Here is a 25,690-nt window from a genome sequence, read left to right on the forward strand (position 1 = left end):
CCGGAAACGCTTAATTTCCGTGTTAGAGCTCATTTTAGTTTCATCAGTATGTACTGTACTTCCTTGATTCACCGCCAGTTGGCCCAATTGAATGAAGGTAATGTTGACTTCGGTGCTTGTGTTGACATGCGACTCATTGCTCTACAGTACTAGCATCAAGCACATCAGTACGTAGCATTAACAGGTTAGTGTTCATCACGAACGTGGTTTTGCCGTCAGTGCAATATTTACAAATGCGGAGTTGGCAGATGCCCATTTGATGTATGGATTAGCGCGGGGCAATAGCCGTGGCGCGGTACGTTTGTATCGAGACAAATTTCCAGAACGAAGGTGTCCCGACAGGAAGACGTTCGAAGTAATTGATCGGCGTCTTCGGGAGCACGGAACATTCCAGCCTATGACTCGCGACTCTGGAAGACCTAGAACGACAAGGACACCTGCAATGGACGAGGCAATTCTTCGTGCAGTTGACGATAACCCTAATGTCAGCGTCAGAGAAGTTGCTGCTGTAAGAGGTAACGTTGACCATGTCATTGTATGGAGAGTGCTACGGGAGAACCAGTTGTTTCCGTACCATGTACAGCGTGTGCAGGCACTATCAGCAGCTGATTGGCCTCCAGGGTACACTTCTGCGAATGGTTCATCCAACAATGTGTCAATCCTCATTTCAGTGCAAATGTTCTCTTTACGGATGAGGCTTCATTCCAACGTGATCAAATTGTAAATTTTCACAATCAACATGTGTGGGCTCACGAGAAACCGCACGCAATTGTGCAATCACGTCATCAACACAGATTTTCTGTGAACGTTTGGGCAGGCATTGTTGGTGATGTCTCGATTGGGCCCCATGTTCTTCCACCTACGCTCAATGGAGCACGTTATTATGATTTCATACGGGATACTCTACCTGTGCTGCTAGAACATGTGCCTTTACAAGTACGACACAACATGTGGTGCATGCACGTTGGAGCTCCTGCACATTTCAGTCAAAGTGTTCGTACACTTCTCAACACCAGATACGGTGACCGATGGATTGGTAGAGGCGGACCAATTCCATGGACGTCAACCCTCTTGACTTTCATTTATGGGGGCATTTGAAAGCTCTTGTCTACGCAACCCCTGTACCAAATGTAGAGACTCTTCGTGCTCGTATTGTGGACGGCTGTGATACAATACGCCATTCTCCAGGGCTGCATCAGCGCATCAGGGATTCCATGCGACGGAGGGTGGATGCATGTATCCTCGCTAACGGAGGACATTTTGAACATTTCCTGTAACAAAGTGTTTGAAGTCACGCTGGTACGTTCTGTTGCTGTGTGTTTCCATTCCATGATTAATGGAAGTAATAAAATGAGCTCTAACATGGAAAGTAAGCGTTTCCGGACACATGTCCACATAACATCTTTTCTTTCTTTGTGTGTGAGGAATGTTTCCTGAAAGTTTGGCAGTACCTTTTTATAACACCCTGAATATTGGGGCGTAACACTGCAGAGCGATATGAAGTGGGACAAGCATGTAGTGGCAGTTGTGGGGAAGGCGGATAGTCGTCTTCGGTTCATTGGTAGAATTTTGGGAAGATGTGGTTCATCTGTAAACGAGACCTTATAAAACACTAATACGACCTATTCTTGAATACTGATCGAGCGTTTGGGATCCCTATCAGCTCGGATTTTGGGAGGATATAGAAGCGATTCGGAGGCGGGCTGCTAGATTTGCTACTGGTAGGTATGATCATCACGCGAGTGTTACGGAAATGCTTCAGGAATTCGGGTGGGAGTCTCTGGAGGAAAGGTGGCGTTCTATACGGGAATCGCTACTGAGGAAATTTAGAGAACCAGCATTTGAGGGTGAGTGCAGTACAATTTTACTGCCGCCAACTTACATTTCGCAGAAAGACCACGAAGATAAGATAAGAGAGATTAGGGCTCGTACAGAGGCCTATAGGCAGCCATTTTTCCTCGTTCTGTTTGGGAGTGGAACAGGGAGAGAAGATGCTAGTTGTGGTACGAAGTAACCTCCGCCACGGACCGTATAGTGGATTGCGGAGTATGTATGTAGATGTAGATGTACCGGGTGATCAAAAAGTCAGTATAAATTTGAAAACTGAATAAATCACCGAATAATGTAGATAGAGGGGTATAAACTGACACACATGCTTGGAATGGCATGGGGTTTTATTAGAACCAAAAAAAAAAAAAAAAGTTCAAAAAAGTCCGACAGATGGCGCTTCATCTGATCAGAATAGCAATAATTAGCATAACAATGCAAGACAAAGCAAAGATGATGTTCTTTACAGGAAATGCTCAATATGTCCACCATCATTCCTCAACAATAGCTGTAGTCGAGGAATAATGTTGTGAACAGCACTGTAAAGCATGTCCGGAGTTATGGTGAGGCATTGGCGTCGGATGTTGTCTTTCAGCATCCCTAGAGATGTCGGTCGATCACGATACACTTGCGACTTCAGTTAACCCCAAAGCCAATAACCGCACGGATTGAGGTCTGGGGACCTGGGAGGCCAAGCATGACGAAAGTGGTGGCTGAGCACACGATCATCACCAAACGACGCGCGCAAGAGATCTTTCACGCGTCTAGCTATATGGGGTGGAGCGCCTGGTTCTAATAAAACCCCATGTCATTCCTAGCATGTGTGTCAGCTTTTACCTATGTATCTACATTATTCCGTGGTTTATTAATTTTTCAAATTTATACTGACTTCTTGATCACCTGGTAGATGTAGGTATCCCCCCCCCCCCCCACACACACACACATTCTGATCGTTCGCTGATGTTGTGATCAGTTAGCCTCCTCTCAGCCCGCTCGTCTCCAACGTAAAATAAATACAATTCTTATATGCGTGCATTCTACATGCATCCGATTACCTACTTTGCATGACAGCGTAATATAGTTGCGAAGGGACATTAATTTGCACGTATGCAAATTTAGATTTTACAATGCCAGATAAACTGGTTTGATGGCCCTTAATAAGTGTACGAAGAAACCAGAGGGCCAGCCGTGTAGTATGCGCAGATGCGAAAGTGGTACGAAGCGTACAGGACAAGTGAAACGCAACAGCAGCGCGAAGGGTGCGGGCAGTGAATGGCGCGTGCACGGGGGTGCGGAGGCAGCGGAGGCAGGGAGGCTGCTGGCCCGGGCGGCGGGTGGCGGGCGACGCGGTCAGTGGGGCAGGGCGGCGGGAGGCGGGAGGCGGGAGGCGGCAGGCGGCGTGGTGGGGGCTGGACCGGGAGGCTGCGCCGCGCCGCGCCAGTAGCCGGGCAGCCGTCGGCGAGCGCGCACGCACCAGCCGCAGCCACAGCCTCGCAGCATGGCGTCCCGCTTCGTCACCGAGCGCGTGCCCGACGGCGCGGGCCCGCCGCAGGAGCAGCCGCCGCCCGGCGCCGCCGACGCCCAGCCGCCCCCGGCGCCGGCGGCCGCCCCCGACGACAGCCCGGCCGTCCCCGAGGCCACCCCCACGGCCACCGCCGCCGGCAGCCCCCGGCAGCAGCAGCAGCCGGACAAGGAGAAAGGTAGGCCGCGCCGGATCGATTGCCGGCGAGCCGAGCGGAGCAGGGCTGCAGCCGCGAGTCGCCGCCCCCGCAGCGTCGGCGGTGCGCCGCCCCGCGCTACCTGCTGGCTGCCTGGCTGGCTGGCTAGCCGGGCTTCCGCCTGCACCCCTGCCTGCATTGATGGGGTGGCGCCGCCAACGCCACCCCCGCCGCCTCCGGCTTAATTCTGCCGCGCTGTCAGGGCGCACCCCTCGCGTCCCGCCCTCCACGGCCCTTTCGTCGGTGTGCATTTGTACGCAACTCTCAGCCGTTTCACCACAGTCCACGACACTCCTCCCAAAGCTAGACGGGTATAGCTGCTACGATTCAGTGACCGCGTCAGAATTATACTGGAACAAATAAACCCTCGGTCACAAATATTATGTCAAAATTGACCTGGTTTCGACGCTACTATGAGCGTCGTCTTCAGAATTAGACTAACTGTACTAAAACGTATTAGGTATATAGTACATTAATAAAATTAAAGTTTGTACTGACTGGAAAAGATGCAGTACTTACAAGTCACATACTAAAAAAGATCTGAGGTGGAAAGGCGGCGTCATGAACAGTTGTGAGATGGCGAGCCGCTACGGGCTGCTCGTACTGTGAACAAGGGTTGCAACAGTTAGTCCAATTCTGAAGACGACGCTCATAGTAGCGTCGAACTTAATATTTGTGACCGAGGGCTTATTTGTTCCAATATAACTAGATGGGTATACATGTTTTCGAAATAGAAAACTCGCAGCTGCTACTTAACTACTATTATTTTAGTAACAATATACTCATATTTCATTTCCTTAGCTCTAGTTTCGTGGTAGCAGCCCCATTTTCAAACCCCCGTTCTTAGGATAATCCCAGCTATCGAAACGGAACCTGACATCGCCATTGGTCACAGACTGACACCGATCGCCAACTGAGTTAGACTAATTGTTGCAACTCATCAGCTTAATAGATTATACATGGACTTGCTGAAAAGTACTGCCTCTAAATTCTTTTACGTGAAAACCCTTAAAGTTTTTTAAATAAAACAAATTTTATTAACATGCCACATCTTCGTTCTTCATTAAATGTATCACAGTTCCTAATATGGACAAACAGCAACTGCGTAGTGGAATGAAAAAAAGAAAAATTCGTACCGTATCAGGACTCGAACCCGGATTTACCACTTATCGGGATAGTAGATAAACGGGAAAGCTGGGTTCGGGTCCCAGCACAAATTTTCATTTACCGTTTATTGTACTTCTGAACAACATATTTACTGCAATATCGTATTTATCCGCCTACACAGGGCAAGCGACCTTCATTAAAATGTGTCCCCTGTACGGGAATATACATAATGAAAGTATGGGCGCAAGATGTAGACACATCGTCGACGACACATGGAAGTTTGAGTCTGGTCGTGGGTTGTGCTCGGATAGCCTACTGGTAAGGCGACCGTTTACGGTAATCAAGAAAACTGGGTTCGAGTTTTCCCTGTCGCCATTCTGTTGCATAGAGGAATGTCCATGGTTGTCCATATTCGCAACTGCGAATACATTTCATGTATTTCATAATGTCTGTAGTCGGCGCAGTGGCTGTTCCTTCAGCCACGCTTGCTTCGTATTTCTGAATAGCACAGGCCCTGCAATATCGTATTTATTCTTCGTGTCTACATATTTATTTCTCAACATAGCCACTCTGGAGACGAACACATTTCTCCCAAGCAGAGACCACTTTGCTGATACCGTCCTGCAGAATGTTTGACTTTGTTGTCCGAGTCACAACTTCACCTCTGCTTGTCCGCTTCATCACTATCAAAGACAATTCCTCGAAGGCGTTCTCTAAGTTTTGGAAACAGACGAAAATCGTATGTGGCCAAGTCGGGGCTGGATGGTGGATGGTTGTGGACGGTTAACCTACGGCGTCGGATTGCTGCAGACGTCGCAGAGCTGCTGTGTAGTCCGGCATCCATCTGTTGAAGAAGAGGGTGCTCCGTGTGCGAACGAACTCTTCGAATTCGAAACTCCGTTACAACACTCTGTTCCTCACGCATCGACATAGTTACGTTACACACCGCCATCTTACGAGCTACAATACGGAGCCCTCTAGCGGCAGAGGGCTGTAAAGACATGCACATGAAGAGTAAAGAAGTAGAGTGTTAATAACGTATGTTTTATTTAAAAACATTTTAGAGTTTTCACATAAAACATTCGGAAGCTTTACTTTTCGTCACGCCCTCGAAGGAACGACCTATTGTAAGTAGGCCTGTTATCTCAAAACTACGCTACATTTATATGGTTACGCTGCAGTTCACACCCAAGTTATTTTGAGGAGGCGATGGTTTACAGGCTGTAAAAATTGCCCACGAATCCTGGCTTCACATAGACGTATTAAGCAATTTATTACACAACCTACAAACAACAGACTTGTTTTCTAACAAATTGATTAATACAGCTGTGTGAAACCATGATTTTTGGCAAATCGGTGTTTTCCAGAGTGTCCATAAAGTGCATGGAACAACTACCGGACTATTTCTCTACCGTCACATTCTCGAACAGCGCGGGGGGAAAAATTAATACCTACGTGTTTCCGTGCGAACTCTGAGTTCTCCTATCGTAATGGTCAATTCTTTCTATGTAAGCGACAATCAACATAAAATTTTACCAGTCTCAGGAAAAATTTCCTGATTGTAACTATGTGACAAAATTTCGCCCCAATGAGAAAGGCGTTTGTCTTAATAATTGCCGCCTCAACTTGCTTATCGTATCTGTGACATTCGCTCCCAACTATTGTGATAATAGAAAACCAGCTTGTGTCAACTTTATCTGCGCAGCAATTCTGGAGATTACGACACAAAAATTGAAATGTAAGTAAATTAAAATAAAATGTGTAACTTTGGAACTTCTATTTCCTAAACAAATACTTCATTGGTTATGGATCCGCAAATTCGGGTCTCATATGAAAATACTGCAGAACTAGAAAATTTCACAAATGGAAGAATACTGGATGAAAGAAATACGGCAGTGGTCATAGTTGCACTTACGTAATTCATTTTATGTTTGTCCGGATTGCAAATATTTTATTCTGTAATGCATTTTGGCCACTGGCCATCTTGAAAAGGATATGCCATTGATGGAAGTAGAGTACCTCGTCAATGAATTTTGATGTCGTCAAATTGGAGGGCGCAGTCTTCTTTGAAAAATACTTCTTTTGTTCACAGTTGTCGTGATTACATTTGGTGGATTCGTGAAAATTAAGCGGTTTTGAATCTAATAAGTCATCATCTGTATCAGTATCTTCTTATGAAACTAACACGCCAACTCGTAATTTAGTGTTCATAACAGTAAAAATGACTCATTAGGGTAGAAACTTGTTAACTGTCATAAATCCACCGAATGCGATCACAACTCCACATAAAAGTGTATATCTCGTCAATGTAGTCGGTGAAAATCAGGAGTGCAAATTGCTCGACTTTACCCGTTTCATCTGTACCGACGTCATTGGCGAGATACTTTGTACCGCTTTTAATTCATGACCTTTTCAAGGAGGTCAGTAGCCGAAATTTGCCAGCAAATTAACAAAATATTTGTTATCCGACACAATAGAGCCGTAGCTGGAAGGAAGTGATGTCCTGATTGAAGTCAAGCAGTTCAAAAAGAATATTACAGCTCAGTCAAATTTACAGTGTTAATCACCTTTAAACCTGATCAGGCAAAAACTGGAGGGTTTCCGAAGAGCAAGCTTCCTCCTTCAGACAAACTCATCACGAGAATCAGAATACGTCATTGAAAAAAACAGCACAAATCTGTTCATCAATCAGAATAATCCGATGAATTAAAACCAGAAATCTGTACATCAATAAAATTTAAAATAAGAAAAACAATTTACGAAGGGGCTTCTAACAGTAGATTACACATAATTATCAAAGGCCGAGTAACTTTTATTGAATACCGCACTGCACTCCAGAGTCACAAGTTATGTGAGACTATGCTTCATCGTCGTCACCAAGTCTCTGTTACCAACGCATAGAATGTTCAGTTTCTCGACGATAGAAAGACGCTTCTTGGTCACTGGGCCATACGAGAACCGCTGTGTGAAAGTCCTAAGTGAAAGTCCTAATCGTTGGAAGTTCTCTTTCCGCTCCAGATGTTCTTCCACGATCACCTGGACATTGTCCTAGGTGTTCGATGTCGCTGGCCTTCTTTCCCTGTCAGCATCAGCCACCTCTGTGCCGCTTTGGTCAAACTGTTGACAACAAACTACTGCTGGATGCGGCGCTGCATTCGGTCCATGTACCGCCTGATTTCACGGTGAATGTGTGAGCAATCTAGATGGTTTGCACACAAGAAAGGTACTGTCCGGCGTACTTCAACTATAGGAATACGTGTCTAGTTGCCACACCATTCCACTCCCACACTGTGATTCATCCGTTATCCCCACCGCAGAACTGTCTGGGGGATACCCACAACATCTGCTCTCTTCTGACAATGTCCCACCCGTGATATGCGATGGTCCTAGCGTGAGATGACATGTATAACTTACTTTTTGAAATCCCTACGTAATGAAGACCTAGTTAGAAGGAAATAATGATGTGATTGTAATTAAACAGTCCAACGAAAAATTACAGCTCAACCTAACCTACAATATTGACCTGCTTAAAATATGGTCAATAAAACCGAAGAGTTTCGGAAAACCAAGGTTCCGTCTTAAGACGCACATCGAAAGATAATCTCTTGTTTGCGGTGTCTCTTACCGTAAATGTAACTACGCATTAGGAGAAAGAGGGTGGTTGCAAGAGATTATGAGCCATTGGCTTTGCATCCGAAATACATTTTGAGTGTTATGATGCACACGTCAACGCAGAAGTAGTAGGTGGTGTTCTGCAGAAAAAAAGCGCATTTCGTCGATTACAAAAACAAATGAGAAATAACCGTCGAGACACACAGCACAGAGGGAAAAAGAGAATGGAAAGATTTTCGACCATCAGTTTGCTATCAGAAAATTTAAATCAGTTTCAATCGTATATTTTCCGTACTTCTGTAATCGCAGATATTTTATCGCCTGTTTAAAGCACTCTTTATATAATGTCCACTGATGTGGCAGATGTTTTCGTTACTTCCAGAAATAACTCCCAAAATCAGTTACTGTCATTTTTTAAGCTCCGCTAAACTGATTTTGCATCGTCTTCAGTGAGGTTGCGCCCATGTAAAGAGTTGCTCGACGGCTATGAACCCTGAGTGTGCTTTCGTCGGAAACCACACTGCTCCTTTATCAGTCCGTTGATATCTCGGTATACCCTCCTTACCCATACGCAGATTATATCAGGAGCAATGCCTGATCTAGCGCCGTAACAGGGGAAGAAGCGCTTCGACTGCTGCGGGGTCATTGACCTAGCGCGTCTGCGGCTATCAGGAAACGCTACTCTACCAATACGTTAATGTATTCTAAATAGTCTGTGAAGTTCAAGATACCTGTCACCCTTTCAGTGGAAGCTCAGAAACATCTGAATTTAGTCCCTCGTGGCATAGGGTTTCCGGAAACTTTCTCTGGTAAAAATTTATTGTCCCTATAATGCAGGAAGCAACACAATACACAGTACACATTCTGGGAGCAAGCCGAGAAGCTATCTTCGATTGTCAGGGTCAGTTATAGTCGAAGAGGAGCGAAAATCGAAACTTTCATTAAAAAAGCCGACTACATGTGTTCTCTTCAGAATTTTATCACTAGACTGTATATCTGCAGTTCTGTACTGCTACTACGCACCGAAATTAGCACTTTGCAGTGAACTGCTGAATATAAGCCAATTAGCTGGACACTTTCTTCGACAGAAATTGATTAATGTTCATGGGAAAACTAGGATAAAGGGATCATGCACTCATATATCTGGGAAACTGGATAACCTGATATCCAGCTTGCCTAAGGAAAAGAGCCAGGAGGAAGCAGCGCCGGCTCTGAGCACTATGGGACTTAACATCTATGGTCATCAGTCCCCTAGAACTTAGAACTACTTAAACCTAACTAACCTAAGGACATCACACAACATCCAGTCATCACGAGGCAGAGAAAATCCCTGACCCCGCCGGGAATCGAACCAGGAGGAAGCAGAGGCGCAAGTGTAGGGCCTATATAAAAACTTCTTACCTAGTATGGAAAACTAAGAAAATAGAAAGTTGTTCGCAACGAACTACATTCTGATACACAGAATGCGTACCACTCAAAGCACCCGACGAACACAGCAAAATATCAAAACATTTCGATCATGTTAAAAGTTCTACAGTGCGAAATTCCTGGCACAAACAGCGACAGGCGTTGTCTGGCTATTTCTTCTGCGACAAAGCCGTCTCAAAAAACTTGAAGAGGGAAATTGGCCAACACAGTCCAACATATGTGTGTGTGTGTGCGCGCGCGCGCGCGCGCGCTTGCGTGTGTGTGTGTGTGTGTGTGTGTGTGTGTGTGTGTCTGTCTGTCTGTCTGTTATATGCCAAAGTACCTCATTATGCGAGCTCTACAGAGCACTAATATCTCCTGTCTTGGCGTCGTGATTGCTGTGCGGTGTATACAGCCGAGGACAGGAATGTTTCACGGTACATCTTCAATGCTGGTATCTATACAGGTTCAGGATAGAAATATCGCTCTTCTTCCCCACGACCCCCATTTTAGTTTCCTAAGAGTCTCTATCGTATATGACGAGATACTTATGAATTCCTTGAACTCGTTCATAATAGATAAGGACCGCAAAATATACGATCTGGCCCATCAGTCCAAAAAGTTTCAGGAGTGGATTGATAAACAATGATGTGAAGATGACAGTTTTAATGCTTTAGCTGTACTACATAATCACCACTCACTTGATTGCAAGACACACAATACTACCAAGTGAAACTACCAGAAAAATTCTTCTTTGGGATGATGTTCATCTTGCGGCTCACTCTGGCTTGACTGTCAGTTATGACGCCAAAGTGTCCACCCTTCATGTGAATTTCAGCACACAGTCGTTCTGGGGTGGATTCGCACTGATAACACTAATTTTCGTCATCTGTGATGATTTTTTCCAGGAACGAATTATTCTCGTTTCGCGTTTCAATCAACCGGTGGCAGGCGTTCACCCGTCGTTGTTTTTGTTTGGAAGCCAAGGTGAGTGGTACAAATTTTTCCTCCACACATTCTGCTGAACGCCTCCAACATTTGATTTAGAACTATTGCAAGAAAATAAAACGCCCACTGCCGTCATTATGATATTATTTATTGTATAGCTACCAGTCTTCGAGCTTCAGTGCGCCATCTTCAGGCCGTAGTTGATGCTGAAGGGATTAACACGATCTATACATTTACTGTCTGTAAACTTCGGTGTCAGCACTCCAACCATCAATGGCGTGTAGACTTGTACGGAATACAAACTTGAATGACGAACATTAACGTCAAGAAAATAAGTATCTGAAATTTTATGCGACGTAAGACAGCTGAAAACTCGTGAATAGCTGCTGAATCGAATCAAAAAGGAAAAAATGGGTTAACATAACCAAAAGAACGCATTAGTTCATATGACACATCCTGAGGTACGAAGGACGACGGTTCAATCCCGTCTCCATCCATCCTGATTTAGGTTTTCCGTGATTTCCCTAAATCGTTTCAGGCAAATGCCGGGATGGTTTCTTTGAAAGGGCAAGGCCGATTTCCTTCCCAATCCTTCCCTAACCCGAGCTTGCGCTCCGTCTCTAATGACCTCGTTGTCGACGGGACGTTAAACACTAACCACCACCAGTTTGGTAATGAAGAGAAATAACGGTCCAAATTTGTATATTAAGAGCAAAGCTTGACTACAGCTGCCTGTATTGATGCAGCGCTCCACGAATTATTCTCTTGTGCTAACCTACCCGTCGCACAGGAAACCCGTTGAGTTCGAGGCCGCAAAAGTCAATGATGTTGGGATGGAGGTATTCAACGGTGAGCATGAGCACCGCAAAAGATTACGGAGCTTAGTTGAACGGCTCGGTCGACGAGCAACTCGCAACAGTGCTGCAGCGCTCGTGATGTTGCTACAAAGCAGAGCACTGGCAACGATAAACAAGAAAAAAGATGATGTTTAGACAGAAAGCAACTCCAAGAATTTCTCAGAGTGAGAAAGAAGTGGCAGATGAAATATTAGTACTTCTGCAAGATGAGTCAGTGGAATTTGTGGACTCTGCAGACAATGTACACGAGGAGTACAACGATGACGATACTTGCTTAACAAGTGAAAGTGATACTGAAACATGTGTCGACCAAAGTAGTTCATTATCCTTGCCGGACAAGGGGCCACATATCTTGTCTCCAGTGAAACGTAGTAAAGGATAATCGTTGTCCAAGGAGCGGGTACTAAACAAAACTCCGTACATGGAAGATCACACGCAGCATAGTAAAAACAGAATTATGAACAGATTTCGAATAAGTCCGCAGCTGTATCATCGTGTAGCGAATAAGTAAACCTTCGGATATTCAAGGGAGAACAAGGCGCAATTTTTACAAAAACTTGTGTTTGTATGTTTTAAGGATGCTCGATACGATTTACAAGATGTGCCTGACAGTGACCTACTACGTTATGTACATCAGATTTCGCACGACATAATTTACAAACTTCAAGCATTCCTACAGAATTAGAAGACGTAAGATAACGAAGTTTCAAACAGTGCGTCAACTTGACGATGCACAGCAAACTGCGGAATCGGCACGAAAATTAGCTGATGAGAAAACATACTTATCCCATTGTTCAATAAAGAATTTGTTTTCAACGCTGACCAGTCGGGATTTGAAGAAGAAATACGTACGAACAGAACCCTAGAAATTAGAGGCACGAAGAGAGTTGTATGAAGAGCGACTAACATCAATGCCTTAACGCATTCGCCGGCCGCGGTGGTCTCGCGGTTCTAGGCGCGCAGTCCGGAACCGTGCGACTGCTACGGTCGCAGGTTCGAATCCCGCCTCGGACATGGATGTGTGTGATGTCCTTAGGTTAGTTAGGTTTAAGTAGTTCTAACTTCTAGGGGACTTATGACCACAGCAGTTGAGTCCCATAGTGCTCAGAGCCATTTGAACCATTTGAACCTTAACGCATTCATATACAGTTATATCGACTCTTAATGTGGATGGCAAATTGTCTGGAAAGTTATTTATTGTGCTGCGAGAAGCTGGAGGTGCTCTGCCCCCTACGATTCTTTCTCGTGTGCCTCATCTTGCAAGCACAGAAGTGAATATTTACGTCACAGCGAGCGAGAATGGGAAAATGAATGTAAGTGAACTACAGCTATGGTATGAGCACTTATTTTGGCCAATAGCTGCTCAAAATAGCTTTTCCTTGATTTCTGATCTACGTATAAACTCCTTTAGAGGGTTGGGTTGTTTGGGGTAGAGACCAAACTCCGATGTCATCAGTCTCATCGGAATAAGGAAGGACGGGAAAGGAAGTCGGCCGCGCCCTTTCAAAGGAACCACCCCGGCATTTGCCTGGAGCGATTTAGGGAAATCACGGAAAACCTAAATCAGGATGGCCGGACGCGGGATTGAACCGCCGTCCTCCCGAAAGCGAGTCCAGTGTGCTAACCACTGCGCCACCTAGCTCGGTGTACTCCTTTAGAGCAATCTACCCCTAGTAAAAATTGTGTGACACTGCACCTGGAACCAGTGGAGAAATTCAGCCTCTCGATGTTTTTTTCGGTGCCTATAAAACATATTATCGTACTATGTGCAGCAACATCTTAATTGGGTAGCCAGTTCACGATAAGCTCCACGACAGACTACTTCGCATTCGGTTGTATGCCATCAGTTCTTATTACCTCGGTACACCAATACAATTCTTTACGAATTCTTTAAGAGTAGAGACCTAGCTGAATATGCTGCATGGTTTGTAACTCCAAAGGAATTCGCCCTCGATCTTGATGCGAATCTGTGTGATCACTGTGCCGCACCATTTTTCATTTTATTTTCATGTTGCAAGTTCGTAGTTCGCTTTGAACTTTTCTCAAATGTCGAAGATGTCCATTTTGTGAAGTGTAATACATACATCCCATAGAAGCACCTTCCGGACACTCATTTTATGTCGCCCTCTCGCTGCACATGAGTGAGCCATTAACAGACAATATTTCTCCTTTCATAACTGTTAACACATCATTTTCAAATGAGCCTTAGTAAAGGCTGAACTTGTGACCTGGCAATCAATAGGTTCCTTGTCAGAGTGGCACTTCCACCCAAAGTCCTCATTTATTTTCTGAATGTACTCAAATTCCAGCATATGTCTTCCTTTACAGTGATTACGCTCTACAGCTGCCTCTACTACCGTGGAAATTATTCCCTGGTGTTTTAATACACATCCTATCATTTTCTCCGTTGTTCTTAACAGTGTTACCCATATGTGCCTTTCTTCGACAATTCTGCAAGAAATTCCTCATTCCTTATCCTTTTACCCCATTTTCGACATCCTCCTCTAGCACCACAACTCACTTTCTTGTTGTTTTCCCACAGTCCGTAATTCGTTACCACATAATGCTGGGCTCCAAACGTACATTCTCCAACACATTTTTCTTAAATTAAGACCAACGTTTGACACTACTAGACTAACTTTTGTCAAGCGCTATTTGTTTTTCTACACCCTCTTTTGCCACCAAGCCAGGATAACCATTTCATGTCCACTACTATTTGGGTCCTAATTTTTATGTTATTTTTATCGCTAACGTTACTACTGGTACTTCTCATGACCCTTTCCCTTCTTTGGTTTGTTCTCAATCCGTATGTTGTTCATTATACAGTTAATTCCCTTCAATAGATCCTGCAATCCTTCCTAGCTTTCATTGACGATAGTAATGTCATCAGCGAATCTTATCAATAATGTCGTTTCAAAGTGAATCTTAACTCTACTCCCCAACCTTTATTTTGTTTGCGTCATTGCTTCTTCGAAATGTAGCAGGGGTGAAAGACGACGCCTTCGTCTTATAATCTTTTTAGCTCTTTTAGTTCGTGGTTTTCCATTGTTATCGCCCTCTCTTGGTTACTATATGTATCGTACATTACTAGTCTTTCAGCATAATTTACACCTATTTTCCTGAGAATTTTATGCATCTTGCGCCATTTTACACTGTCTATCTTTTCTCTTACGTTTTACTTTGATTATTAAAAACAACGTCAGAACTGTCTTCCTGGTGTCTTAAAATACTTTTCCTAAAGCCAACTGTCAACTCCTTAGTTTTCGTTTCTAATCTTCTGTGCACTATTCTTGTCATCAATTTAGTTCCGTGAGAATTTAATCTGATTATACGATAGTTCTCTTGCTATCTTTGTGACTGTGTCTATGATTTTTTTCCAGAGACTCAAAATTCTACACTTGTGTAGTTGTTTGGATGCCACTTTCCTCAATGATTATAGAAATTCCAAAGGCATGTTATCTATCCCTTCTGCATTACTTGATCACAAGTCTCCAAAAGCTCTATTAAATTCTGACTTCGATACTGGATCCATATGTCTTCCACATAGATTCCATTTGCTTTACTATCACGCCAACAAACAAGTCCTCCCCTGTCCGCAGCTCGTGGTCGTGCGGTAGCGTTCTCGCTTCCCGCGCCCGGGTTCCCGGGCTCGATTCCCGGCGGGGTCAGGGATTTTCTCTGCCTCGTGATGACTGGGTGTTGTGTGATGTCCTTAGGTTAGTCAGGTTTAAGTAGTTCTAAGTTGTAGGGGACTGATGACCATAGATGTTAAGTCCCATAGTGCTCAGAGCCACAAGTCCTCCCCCACCCCCGCACCCGCACCCGCCACCCGTAGAGACCTGCAGTGTACTCTTTTCACCTACCCGCTCTCTCCTATGGCAAGCAGCTTCAAACTGATGTAGGTTGCAGTAGTTACCCAGAGATGAAGAGGCTTACCTTGGGATTACATTAGTGTGAATAGCTGCAATAAACTGAAGACCACTACAGCAATGCCCCCAACGCTGGAGGAATACATTAGCGTAAGTTGCTCTTGTTTCCGGTTTCCTTGATTGATAGACCGTCGCTCGAGAACACGTCAAGTGCCGCAACCCGATTTTTCAGAAACTCCGCTCGGTGGAAAAGAGGTCGAAATAAGTGACACATGTCTGGGCCTGTCCGTAGAAACTCGACCGATTCTGAGGAAACGATCGTCAAAGCTTTCGAGGTACTTGATGTGCCTTTTAGTGAATAAACAGTTCAACCGAAGGGGTGTCACAATTGCTAACGTCGTGACTTCACGCTTTCGCGAATCGTGTTCGAAATGCGATTATTATTTAAATTTTTCATTTATGTACCAATGTCCGTAGAAGATTACTACACTAATGTTTTTCAATGTACATTGAAATAACGTTTTTCTTATTCCTCTACTAATTGTATGTCTGGTGAATGAACTAAGACAAACGTAAATGAATGGAAACATTATTTGAATTGTTTTCGGTGAAATTCCTGTAGTTTATCTTGATTCACAAACAGTTACAAGCGCCAGTTTTGAGAAAAATGATTTGCTGTGGATGGTTTGCCGCGAAATTATTGCCAACGCGCTACACCTTCAGCAATGTTAACGGTCTTTCTTTCCCGTGTGAGAGTCATACGAAGAAACGTCGCTGTGGCGGACCTGCCTTCACGCGATGCTCGTGGTTTTTGGAATTTCTATGTTTCGAATATTTCTAAGATCGGCATCATCCATGGGAATGCATCAGATATATGAATATGAGAATTTAAAAAGATTGTGACCCCAGAAAATACTGCCGGCCGGGGTGGCCGAGCGATTCTAGGCACTACAGTCCGGAACCGCGAGACCGCCACGGTCGCAGGTTCGAATCCTGCCTCGGGCATAGATGTGTGTGATGTACTTAGGTTAGTTAGCTTTAAGTAGTTCTAAGTTCTAGGGGACTGATGACCTCAGAAGTTAAGTCCCATAGTGCTCAGAGCCATTTGAACCATTTTTTTTTTTTTAACCAGAAAATTCTATGCACACATATATTACATGATAAATATATCACACTTTTAATGAAACACAGTTGTAATTTTACAGTTAATATAAAGCCTTTGTGTCCCTTAACTTGATAAGAAACATTCGCGTAATAACCTTCTAGACTTGGATGTGGATAAATAAAGAAAATAAAATAAATAAAAACAATAACCCAAAACTGAGAGCCCGTGCCGCTTGCCACTATCCTAGTAGTCGGCCTCAGCTTGTTGCGCGCTAAAAGGCATCTAAATTAAAGTTTATCACTTCAACTGTCTTTTCTTCAGAAACGGTAAAGTATCTACGGATAAGTCGTGTTCGCTTGTTTTGGCTCCTCTTCCACGGAGAGAAGTTTCTGGGAAATCGGGTTATGCCGATTGCCGTGTTCTCCTCGTTATGATGTTTTCCCGACGACAGTACTACATGTGACCGTTGCTCCGTCTCAAAGTGAACGCAATATACCGTATGTTTAACTGCGTCTTTTATCTGCAAGCTATCGCGTGTGAGAAAAGCGACCCGTGTTTACACGAGTAATATTTCTTCAAAGCGTGCTGGCTATTGCTGAAAGTTCTTTTCATCGAGACACGACTCAATGTACGAGGTCAAGACACGCTGTAGGACCTGCTGAACGCGTAGTTATCGCATTAAGTCTTTCTTTTAGGGTGTCGCTACTCTGTACAAAAGAAAAGAATGTTTCTGTTTCAGAAGAGCCGACACACACGAAATAACGCGTTTCTGTTGTGCCACGAGACCTGGAGAAGTCAGCGGAGCCAGCTTCCTGAAATTTTTGTTCGCGAGAGTGTGTGCGCAAATCTCGCTTCAGTCCTCACTGATTTAGAGTTTGCCTGATACCGACGTCATAGTTAGCTAATTCGTTGCATTCATTCACGAGTATTCCGGCACATTAAAACTATATGGTGGCATTTGTTTATATCTAGCTAAAGCATTCTGAAAACACTTTGCAACGACCATGTCAGTGAAGGTTTGAGTAAATGTAAGTATGGTGCTAATGAAACTTCCTGGCAGATTAAAACTACGTGCCGGACAGAGAATCGAACTCGGGACCTTTGCCTTTCGCGGGCAAGTGCTCCACCGACTTAGCTACCCACGCACGACCGACGACCCGTCCTCGTAGCTTTAATTCCGCCAGTACCTCACCTCCTACCTTGGTAGAGCACCTGCCCGCGAAAGGGAAGGTCCCGCGTTCGAGTCTCGATTCGGCACACAGTTTTAATCTGCCAGGAAGTTTCATATCAGCGCACACTCCACCGCAGAGTGAAAACTTCATTGTGGTGCTAATCTTTGCATCTGTGAATCGCTGTTGCTCCCAACATCTCTACTCCCCCTTCCATTGCAGATTTAACCATTCCTGATGCCCCATCACATCTCAAACTAATCTTTCCCTTCTTCTTGTGACGGTTTCTTATAGATGCCTATCGTAACTGAAAATGGCTTAGTAGGCCGGAAAAGGACGGCCGTATGAATGTACTGATAAACGTTGCAAATAAAGTGATAAACTTCCGAGGTGGAAACAGTAACTTCAACCTGCAGTAAACTTACGACTGTCGTATTCCGTTGTGAAGACCGTGTTTATCGCAGACCTTCGGAAATTAGACACCCATCAATTGATTTTCTTTGAAATACCACAACGCGTGTAATGCTTCAAGTGTCTTCTTCTAATTCGTTCCCATGGATCACGTTTCACTTTCGTATTATGTTACGCTTTTGATGGATAGTTCGACGAACCCTCTTACTGTATAGGTCTACAGTGTATTTTCCCCCTCTACAAGCTTTCCTGACCTGCTCCAATGTAGTGCTTTACATGAAATGTTTCATTCAAATCACGGCTTATCTGCTGAAAAATGACGTAATAACCAGAATAAAATTGGAGAAAATTTATGTTTTTGTCATTTGTCGTTACTGAAGTGTTGTTGACCTTCTTAAGGAAGAGACACTTCGCCAGATCTCAGATGTGGCACTGTCGTACTCGAAAAAGTGATTTCAAAATGGTCATGTCGAATCCGAAACCCGCCAGCTACGAATAAACTGCTGTTGTTCTCTTCTCGAAAATAAAATGAAAACACTCGTCGAAATTGGCGTCCCACTCATTTCAGTTTAAGATGAAAATGTTATGAAAAGTACCAGTGATAAATGTGTCTCTTGGATTTTAAGAGGGAACGGTGATGGACGGTATGAAAACCCATATGTACTCATCACTGAAGCACCAAGCGTTTAATCATCATTTTACTGTCCTTTATGAACTGACTACACAGTTAACACAACTGCCACTTGTGGTGTATGACGTAAGGAACTACTGGTACCAGTTTGTTTACAATGATTCCCTGAATGGCGCGTGTGAAGAATGATTGTCCGTAAACATCCAGGTGAGCTCAATTTCTCTGATTCTCTTGTCGTTATCATTTCTCGAGACGTGAATGGTGGGCAGTACTACATTACCCGACTCTTCCTGGAAAGTCTCTCGGAATTTCAAAAGCAATCCTCTCCGCGATACGCAGCATGTCTCTTGCAGCGTTTGCTACCGAATTTTGACGAGCATATCCGTAAAGCTCACGCACCGGCTAAACGATCCCATGACGAAACGCACTGCTCTTCGTTCGATGTTGTGTACTCTATTAATACAACCTGGTAACGTTCGCGCACTTAGGAGCAATGCTCAAGAGTCTGTCGAACAAGTACTTTGCCAGCCAGCTCATCCGTAGTTCAATTAGAGTTCTGTAAAATTCTCCCTACGAATCTCTGCCTCACATCTGCTTTTCTTATAGTTCGTTTTGCATGGTCATTCGACTTCAGACTGATTCGGATGCTTACTCCCAGACATTTTTGGTAGTTACTGTGGGAAGGTCAGTGCGTATAAAAATATTCACCCTTACCCAGAAAGTTCACTAAGAGCCAGATACGCATTTAAAACCCAAGCTATATAATTAATGTGCAGAATAGAATGGATAACGCGAATAATTGACGACCCTAGCTATGGATCCTGAAGTGGAGAACTACAAAGAAATACATTTGATATGAATCCAAGTTGTTAACAAAAACAAGCTTTGCAATAACTCAGTAATTTATTCAGTTGAAGACATATTAATCTAATCAGACCATGAAAGAATATCAGTTGATTTTTAGAATCTCCATATGTGAAATCTAACCAGCAGATTGACTGGTTTTCAGCATTAGTTGAACCAAAAATAAACATGCCCCTTTGACACAAGTGAAGCTCTGAAAATTATTCTCAGACCTGTAGCAACTATTGTCCTGAGCGCTGTATTGAGAGCATCATACAGCTACTAAAGCAATACTGGACTTGAGCCAGATGATCACAGTAACTTACTGCGGACCAAGATTTTCTCTTTGACGCCGGCGGTGTTAATTGTGCTCACCGTAATTATTTAGCAACACACGTGGAGAACGCCGCCCTCGTGCATCTGGCTCTGTGGTAAAGGACGAGGGTCGCACTTTCGTGGAGACAGCAACAGAGGCCCACTTTCTTCATTCCATTCACTGCGCTGCCTTTCGCAGATACAGAGTGCTTCACATTTCCAAGCACTCGCAGAAACCATATAGAAAACAAGGGTGACGTGCACCATGTTAAATGTAAATAAATGAAGCAAGTAAGAGCTCAGTACATGCAGTTACTGTAATTTAATATATTTTAATAAAACATTGCTAGAGTGTTCTGCACCATTTTAGCCCTCTGATTACTGACGAGGAATTGAGTGCGAGACTGCAAAAGGCCAATGATGTCTGCTGCACCTGACTCCCACATGTCGTCTACCATGCAGCCACATATAATGGCTGATAATGACAACAGAATACAAGACTGGGGGTGTCCAATTGTGAGCACTGCATGAGCCTAGGAGCGTAGTCGAACTGCTAAGTCGACGAGTAACTGACGACTGTGCTACAGCGCTAGTGGTATTGATACAAAGTAGACCAAATGGCAAAGATAAACTAAGCCAAGATTGAATCATATCTACAACAACAGTTGTTAAAGCTGACATTTCGTCTGAAAGGAACACAAAGAATTTCGCAGAGTTAGAACGAAGTGGCAGATGAAATATTAGCCTTTCTGCAAAATGAATCAGTGGAATGTGTGGTATACGCTCAACCGTGCGGACAACGTACACGAGGAGTACAACGACGACGATTCGTGGTCAACACGTCAAGGTGATATTGAACAGGTGTGGAGCCATGTAGTTCATCATCCTTGTCGGACACGGAGCCACAAATCACATGAATTGTTTTAAAGGACAATCGCTGTCCAAGAAGCATAATTACGTATGTGAAAATTCGGCCGCAGCGTAGTAAAAAAACAGTTATGAACAGATTTCAAATAAGTCCGCAGCAATATTATCGTGTAGCGCATAAGAAAAACAAGGGATGTTCAAGGGAGAACAAGGCGCACTTGTTACAAAAACTGGTGTTTATGCTTTCAAGGATGCTCGATACAAAAAATGGTTCAAATGGCCCTGAGCACTGTGGGACTTAACGTCTGAGGTCATCAGTGCCTTAGAACTTAGAACTACTTAAACCTAACTAACCTAAGGACATCACACACATCCATGCCCGAGGCAGGATTCGAACCTGCGACCGTAGCGGTCGCGCGGTTCCAGACTGTAGCGTCTAGCACCGCTCGGCCACTCTGGCCGGCTGCTCGATATAATTTACAGGATGTCCTGCTACGATATGCGCAACGAATTTCGCAAGACACAGACTACAGTGATTTCAAGGAAGAAGTGCATGGTTGCATAACTTCAGTGCTACAAAACCGGGAGCCGTAAGATTACGAAATTTCAAAAAAGCTTCAACCTGACGATGCACAGCGAACTGTGGAACCGGCCCGGAAATTTGTTGAAGAGATAAACAAAATTATTCCGTCGTTCAGTTTCGTTCTTTTCAACTCCGACCAATCGGAATTTGAAGATCAAATGCTTATCTAGAGAGTTGTATCAAAATAAATTAACGTTAATGCCTTAACGCGTTCGTATACAATAATGTCGACTGATAATGTGGATGGTACATTGGCTCGAAAGTTATTTATTGTGCTGTAAGAAGATAGAGGTGCTTTGTCCCCAACGATTGTTTCTAGTATGCGTAATCTTGCAAGGAAGGTACGGAATATTGGAAAAAATTTGTCGTAGGACTATGGTATCAAACTGCTGAGGTCATCGGTTCCTAGGCTTAGGAACTACTTAATCTAACTTAAACTTACGCTAAGGACAACACACACACCCATGCCCGAGGGAGGTCTCGAACCTCCGACGGGGGCAGCCGTGCGAACCGTGACAAGGCGCCCGAGGCCGCACGACTACCCCGCGCGTCAACGGAATAATTACGTCACAACAAACAAGAATGGAAAAATGGGCGAAAGAGAACTACAACTATGGTATGAGCACTAGTTTTGTCCAATAGCTGGTCAGAAGAACATGCGTTAACTTGATTCTTAGTCTTCGTATAAAACTCATATTTCTTTAATGCACGCTACCCCTCCTGAAAAGGGTGTGGCATTGTAATTCATACCACCTGCAACCAGTGGACAAATTGTACCTCAGGATATTTGTTTTTTCGGTGACTACAAAATAAATTATCGCACTATCTGCAGCTATGACATAAGGATAGCCGGTTTCACGATAAGCTCCGCGACAGACTGTTTCGCATTCGATTGCCTGCCATCACAATCCAACAGTTCTCATCACCCCGTTACACGAGCATGATTCTGTAGGTATCCTTCAAGAGCTGATACCTAGCTGAAAGTCCTGCATTGTTTGTAACACCCAAGGAGTTCGCCTTCGAGCTTAATGTTGTGAACCTATGTGACCACTATGGTGCGCCATTTTTCATTAGGGGTTCACTGTGCAAGTTAATAGTTTCTTTTGAACATTTCTTGAATGTTGATGCCCATTCTGTGAAGCGTAATACATACATACCATAGAATGGTGATCTTTGCACCTCCCGGAAACTTATTTTCTGCCACCCTACTGATGCACATACTGTGATATTAGCAGCTAACTTTTCGTGTCATAACTGTTTATACAGCACTTTCAAATGTGCCTTACTAAAGATTGAACCTGCGACGTTGCACTGGAGGTGTTCTTTGCCAGTATTCATAGGTCAAGGCAAAGTTCAACAGTTGCATACCAGCTTACCTCAGGCCAGAATACAACGTCTTTATGACGCCATACCAAACCGAATTACTGCATGAATCTAGGCCATAGAGGGTGTAACATCACAGTCCTTGGTGGGTTCATTTTGCGAAATCCTGTGTAAATGCGACTCGATTTTGTACTATTTGAAGTAACATCAGATACACTTCCAATCTGTGAAGTTTAATTTCGTTACCTCCTCCTCTTCCGGGTGATTTATCTTTTTGTCAGGCGGTGTAGATCACACGAAGTTCATTCAGTTAATCGAGAGAATCTTTGTGGTAACGTTTTAATGCTGTATTAATGGAATGCCCCTTGACTCAGTCACATCTTTTACAAATCTACGCGCCATGTTACGAAACATGTAATGAAACGATCGTGTAACAGTAGCAGCAGGGAAGAGAGATGCCTGCCTTATTCGGAGACGTCTGCAAAAACGTATCGCGGTTATAAAGGAGATCGCATGCAGAATGTTCGTAAGACACCATCTTGAATACTGCCCGACTGTTAAGGATTCCCAGAGCGTCGGATTAAAGAAAGACATGGAAGCAATTCCGTCTCTAATGACTTCGTCGTCGACGGAACGTTAAACCCTAATCCCTTCGTTCGTTCCTTGAAAGCATTCAGGGGCGTGCTGATAGATTTGGACTGGTCGGTTCGATAAGTACGGGAGTGCTTTGGACACGCTACGTGAACTTGAGTCCTTGGAGGAAAGAAGATTTTGCGAAACGGTATTGAGAAAAATTAAGAGAACCAGTATTCATCAGTCACATCTCTTACAATCGAGACTGCAGATCGAGTCTATTGCATTCGGAGCACCTCTGACGTAAGGAACATAACGTTAAGGTACCAGAGTTTAGGACTCGTAGATAGCCATAGAGTTTAAATTTATCCCTTCGTTTCATTTGCAAGTGGAAAAGGAAAGTGTGCAAAGTACCATCCTCCATGCATTGTGGTGTCTCTAAGTACATTATGAAATGCATGGAGGGTCGTATAAGGACCTAGGACTACTTTGTCCGCTTTGGTTTCCGACCGTTATATTTTGTCGACGATGAAATGGAATCTTTTATTCCAGAAAACATTTAGAATAATAGTATGGAAGCACTTTGGAATATTGTTTTTTAGCAGTGTGCGTCCAGATGAATGTCGAGAGGTCTTCAGTGTTCATAAGAAAGCAAATTTGGGCCCACAATTAAATGCCTAGAAGTCACAAGTATATTCAGAAGTTGGTTGGACCTGATCACTTATTACATAAGGCAAAACCAAAATAATATGTAATAGCAATTCTGTTGTGGTACAAGTTTCCTGGAATTAATGTGATCTTTGGGACTGGTGTCAGGAATTGTGAGTGGGTCGTTGATAGGATCATATGAAGCTCAATAGTGAGGATGAGCTCATTTTAGAAACTGCTGGGGGTATGAGAAATATGTTGGTTTGCCCCAAGTGCTTCTAATAGCTTGTTTTTCTTCCTTTGTTAGCTGTATGTCGAATTTATGCGTGAACTTTGTACCTGTAAGCTTCCTTCGGCAAGTGTTGAGCAAAAGTGGAGTTTGTCGACGAAGACATTCGCTATGATGGCCTTGGATAAAACGTTTTCGGATTACTTCCCGCGTCAAATTCAGATAAAATTCCAAGCTTTCGATTATTGCCTCCACCATCGTCGTCAGCCCTTGACCACGACGATAGAGGCAAACAAAAAGCTTGGAATTTTATTCGAATCGAATTTGACACTGGAAGTAAACCGAGGACATTTTATTTTAAAGTGTAATGTGACTTGTACAATATCCAGCTAGCTCCTATAGCCCCGGGAAAATAAACTCTTGTTAAAAAATTATAATTCTTCTGCAAAAATTGACCGTTGTAAATAAGTGAAATTGTTTTCAGATCAACAAAAGTCTTCTTTGCAAGTGCACTGAGCTCTACAGTCACGAATCGTGACTCACCCTCACAGCTGTACTTGCTAGTCTACTTCATAAACTTCACAAATGCTCTCCTGCGTACCTTGACGGACTAGCACGAGGTCTTAGAGATACAGATGCAGCGAACAACTGGAGAGAGAGAAAAGGGGGGAGGGGGGAGGGTACAAGCAGGTCGAAGCTGCGAGAGAGGAGGTCGAGAGGAATGCGTGGCAAGCTCAGCAGCGTGCACGGTAACTCAGCGTGTTAGGTCAGAGGGATAGCCTTCCTCTGAAATAAAAAAACCTGAGTTAATGGAACGACGATGAACTTGAGCACAATCATGAACAAAATCAGATAAAAACAGAAACAAAATAAAAATGTAAGATTACTGTCCATGAAAAGTGAGCTTCCAGGTTCGAGACCTGGAGTGGCACCTGTTTTTAATGTGTCAGAAAGCTTCAGACAGGTTGTAATCCTCTGCATAGCGAAATATTCGTCACGAAAATGTAACCTTAAGGGAAAAGTTACAGTTAAGAATGAAAATAAACTGATTATATTTAATCGAAAATATTCGGACATCAATATATGGTGTGTTCATGCTTTGCTTTTATTACACCTTGAACTCCTCGGGTGACACATTCAGTGGAGCAATGGCAGCCAAATCTTCCTCAACAGCCGAAGTCAGGGACGTTAGTGATTAGTTTATTTATTTATTTTTCATAATTTAAAAGTGTTATCGGAAAATATAAAAGAGGCCATACAAATCACATTTACTTGGATAGTAATACATTATATAATAATAATTTATTTCCGATACCTAATTTTTAAAAAAGAAACAGAAAAATACTAAAACAACTTCAACTACTAAAAAAGAACGAAACCCTTAACCAATTAACCAACTACTAATCTACTAGAAGCACTACAGAATTTGTTCCTTGTTGGTTCATTTATTTTGGTGCATTTAACTTGTAGATGGTTGCTTCCGCTACTGGATCCGCCCTCATACTAACTCGGTCAACAGCCATTGAATGATGGATTCCTTGGACATTGGGCAGCAGGTCAGCAACGTTTCCACCGTAGCAAGTGATTCCACCCATCACTGTTATGTCTTAAAGTCCACACTTCCGTGATCACTCGCACCAACGCAACA

The sequence above is a fragment of the Schistocerca nitens genome, chromosome 6 (genome assembly GCF_023898315.1).
Source record: "Schistocerca nitens isolate TAMUIC-IGC-003100 chromosome 6, iqSchNite1.1, whole genome shotgun sequence".
Taxonomy (NCBI): Eukaryota; Metazoa; Arthropoda; class Insecta; order Orthoptera; family Acrididae; genus Schistocerca; species Schistocerca nitens.